A 4,995-nucleotide genomic window follows, 5' to 3' on the forward strand; every position below is an offset into this window, starting at 1 on the left:
AACTTAAAATCCCCCTGACCACCCCTGATATATTATGCCAGTAGAGCGGTCCATGATTTGGACTGTTAGATTTCGAGCGGGGGGTGGTCAGGCTGGTTTTATCAGTTGTGAGAAAACGTTACGACTAAAGCAGGAGAAACCACTAATAGATGTTGGACAATAAAAGTTATACAAGAAGAATGCAAGACGCTGTCTCTTTTACGTTTATTTCTTTGTATCATACATATAAACCTGTACCTTCTAGTATAGTATAGTGACAAACTCTACATGAGGACCAACATGCCATTGTGGCCATGTTTTTTGTTGTCCATAGATGTCTGCCATTGACTAGTATATAGTAATACAGGCATATAAATTCAGAGTCTGGTAAGTCCAGATGTTTGTAACCTAACTGACGAAAGACACCGGAGGCTGTCTGAAATGACTGACCATTTCCAAATTTTGTAACTGTTACCTCGTAAATCCTGTGTATTTTGGCCACCTGTCTACAGTGGTCATTTTCTTCCAGTGCTATGAGCAGTCATAGGTTTGACTGCACTGTGTCATGGTTTTAGATCAAACCCAATACATGGACATTTATTAGCTGTCAAAAACAAATTTTTACCCAATGGCTAAACCATTATGCCAAAAGGATCAGACCCGTGTCTTTTTGTCAGTTTGATGGCACTTGAACCCCACTGTTACACTGTTCCCCATTTCTTTTTGAGATTCGTCCTCGAATCTCCTGAGTTCAATTTCCTTGTGTGGCACATCTTTAGCCTGTTACTCACACCCCCTACGTATTACGCTAAATCAAGGAAGGCAATTACGCTAAATTTGGTCGCCTCGCTAGGATTTACGTAGATAAGATGGTTTTCCCTACGAATTACGGGAAATAAAATAGGCTTCCTACGCCTTACGTAAAAGAGCATGCAGACCCTCAGAGAAGGTGCATGCAGGCAGGCCCACAGAAGAACCCTCTCCATCATCCCAGGCTTGTTTTCCCAGCAAACATGACCTGGATGTGACTCAGGGGCAGGGACCTGTGGAATTCCTCAGTGGCAGGAGTGGCCAGCCAGGGCACTGGAGCAAGTCATCTTCATCAACGTTTAGTTTTCCTTTATCAGGCCACTCCAAGTTGGTTTCTTGTTTGGGGATTTTGTGCAGCAAATCTAATGGGCAAGGGGGACAATGCTAACCTTCATCAGGCCTTCCTATGGGGGTGCAGCAGGGCTTTAGCCAGCTCGAATTTTTTTTCCGTCAGCCAATTACAATCATCGTGAAAACCGCGAAAATTAATTAGAAGGACTGTACTGAGACCTTGAAAAACGGGTTTTAATGAGATTATCGTATGCGAAAGGGCGCCAACACATATTGTCAACAATCATAACAATAGCAAAACAAACAGTGTGTGGCTTTTACGGCCGTGGACGGCGTCCCCAAGCCGCCTGTAGCTTCCAACAAGGATTTTTGTCCTTCAAGGTTGACGGATTGGTTTTAAAATTTTTCCGTCAGACGCAGCAAATCGACGGAAAAATGGACGCTGGCTAGAACCCTGGGGTGCAGGGATAATAGAATTCTAGAAAACAAGTTGGGAAATTGGTCAGGGGAGTCAGTCCACGTTAGGATCATGTTTCCTCTCTCGAGTTGCTGACCAAATCATCTGGTAGCAAAACTCCCCAGGTAAATTATTCTCTCTATAACAGCCAGTGTAGTCTGGTAGAGACTAAGAAAATGTAAAGATGAACAAAAATAACACACACAGACAACATGTTAACCTTTTAAAGACTGAGTAATATGGAAGCTAAATGCATTCAATGTATAGTACATACATGTAACAGAAGATAGAACAAGAATTTTTGTGGTGGTTTTGAGTTTGTGGTCAAGAGGTCCCTGAAAAAAGCACCACATGTAAAGTTTTATGTTCACTATATAATAAAATACACCTGTATACAGATACATACAGTACGAGGGGCATTCAATAAGTAATGTCCCTGACCCATTTCCCATAGCAGGAGATTAATGAAACTTGGCACAGTTATTAGTCTTTCTCTTCATAGGAACCACCCAGAGTTTTGCATTTCTCCCATCATTTGATGTAGCTCTGGACACCGTTCTTGTAGGACATCCCAGGTTGGTCCTCCGACAGATGCCTCAATACAGGTATATCCGAAGACCGTGGATTGATGAATTCCACAGCTGTGATATTCATCACTTAGATGATGAATTCCACAGCTGTGAAAATGATGAATTCCACAGCTGTGATATTCATCACTTAGATGATGAATTCCACAGCTGTGAAAATGATGAATTCCACAGCTGTGATATTCATCACTTAGATGATGAGTTCCACAGCTATGGAATTAATCAATAGTGCTGTGGGATTCATCGATCTACTGATGAATCCAACGCCACTTCCGTCCCTAATACTGACGATCGGCCGTGGGATTCATCGATCTACTGATGAACCCAACGCCACTTCTGTCCCTAATACTGGCGATCGGCCGTGGGATTCATCGATCTACTGATGAATCCAACGCCACTTCCGTCCCTTATACTGGCGATCGGCCGTGAGATTCATCGATCTACTGATGAATCCAACGCCACTTCCGCCCCTTATACTGGCGATCGGCCGTGGGATTCATCGATCTACTGATGAACCCAACGCCACTTCCGTCCCTTATACTGGCGATCGGCCGTGGGATTCATCGATCTACTGATGAACCCAACGCCACTTCCATCTGTAATACTGGCGATCGGCCGTGGGATTCATCGATCTACTGATGAAACCAACGCCACTTCTGTCCCTAATACTGGCGATCGGCCGTGGGATTCATCGATCTACTGATGAACCCAACGCCACTTCTGTCCCTAATACTGGCGATCGGCCGTGAGATTCATCGATCTACTGATGAATCCAACGCCACTTCCGCCCCTTATACTGGCGATCGGCCGTGGGATTCATCGATCTACTGATGAACCCAACGCCACTTCCGTCCCTTATACTGGCGATCGGCCGTGGGATTCATCGATCTACTGATGAACCCAACGCCACTTCCGTCCCTTATACTGGCGATCGGCCGTGAGATTCATCGATCTACTGATGAACCCAACGCCACTTCCGTCCCTAATACTGGCGATCGGCCGTGGGATTCATCGATCTACTGATGAATCCAACGCCACTTCCGTCCCTTATACTGGCGATCGGCCGTGAGATTCATCGATCTACTGATGAATCCAACGCCACTTCCGTCCCTAATACTGGCGATCGGCCGTGGGATTCATCGATCTACTGATGAATCCAACGCCACTTCCGTCCCTTATACTGGCGATCGGCCGTGAGATTCATCGATCTACTGATGAATCCAACGCCACTTCCGTCCCTAATACTGGCGATCGGCCGTGAGATTCATCGATCTACTGATGAATCCAACGCCACTTCCGTCCCTAATACCGGCGATCGGCCGTGGGATTCATCGATCTACTGATGAATCCAACGCCACTTCCGTCCCTTATACTGGCGATCGGCCGTGGGATTCATCGATCTACTGATGAATCCAACGTCCATTCTGTCACTAATACTATAAAACCTTTGGTCGTCGGATTCATCTATGTAATGATAAAATCTACTGTCTATGGCAGTGCGGATGCTTCTACAGAGAGCTTTGTAATATTTCTTGTACTATTCTTTGTTGTGGGACTCACAAATTCTAGCACTTATCGACAGCTGAATGAGCAAGAAAAAAAGTGTACTGAGAACTTTGCATTTATTGGTCACATATTCATATTAGCACACATTTGAATAAAGTTACAATCAATCATCAAACCAATGATCATCTGGAAATTCCTGCAAGGAAGATTTTTTTTGCTGATTTTGGAGTTTTGCGCTTCGAGGCATAAACATTTCAACTTGTAATTCAAATGAATTGCTAACCATGTTGTGAGCTGTCCAGTACAGTATAATTGATATAAATCTTTATCTGCATGTTTTTTTTCTGTTTGATTACATGTATAACACACTATTTACATTGACTCCCGCAAAAAAGCCACTTGGCTGACACATGTAACAATGTCGCTGTTTCCTAGAATAATATTGATTGTTTATTTGCAAAATAATACTCCTGAGGGCCTGCAGGACCCACCTGTTACCAAGTAATTAATGGCTGGATAGCTTTTCCTAGGTAATAACATTCCAAACATTACCGTGGCGTGAACTAGCATTCCTGTGGACACATTCCTGTACAAATGGAGCTGACAAATGCTAGAATTGCACACAATACTAATTAGTAATAGAGTTGCACTGCTCCTGTTGCGTGACCAATAACAAAAGTTGCACAATATACACAAAACACCCTGCACTTACAGTCATCAATATGTAGTGATAATATCCACGGGCATTCCGTCGCTAATACTGACAATTGACTGTGGACTTTATCAATATGTTGTGATGAAGTCGAACGCAGCGTAGAAAGAAAAAAATCACTCAAATCTTTAATACCACCCGCTACCGCAATGACTGATGGGATAGCTTGTGTTCCATTTTGTTCCTTTGTTTTCAGTCACATGCTGAAGATTTTTGTTCAGCATGTGACATGGGGTGCACTGGAAGAGTAAATTCTTGCACTGGGAATTTTGGGCTAAAGTGTCATTAGTAGAAGTGACTTTTAAAGAAAAGTGTTCCATTTTTGCACATGGGTGATTTTGGAATAGTCTATTGTTGCATGGGGAGGGAGATGGCTGAAATATGCTGTACTGTAAATGCAGAAACGTTCTCGGTGGATTAAATGAACTTCGCGGTTTTCACGGCGGCCACTTCACTGCGAACTTAAAACCGCCGCGAACATTTTTCCATAACAGTAAGAGACTATAGTGCATGTTGCTACAGTGAAATAAAAAACACCGCAAAAAGTCCATGTTATCTGTTGATATGATAAATTTTTCAGGCCATTCTTGAGCAGCATGTTGAGTAAAGTCTTTATTTGGCTCCCTATTATCAACAAAATTGTTTAAAGTTTT

The sequence above is a fragment of the Branchiostoma floridae genome, chromosome 18 (genome assembly GCF_000003815.2).
Source record: "Branchiostoma floridae strain S238N-H82 chromosome 18, Bfl_VNyyK, whole genome shotgun sequence".
In the NCBI taxonomy this organism is placed as follows: domain Eukaryota; kingdom Metazoa; phylum Chordata; class Leptocardii; order Amphioxiformes; family Branchiostomatidae; genus Branchiostoma; species Branchiostoma floridae.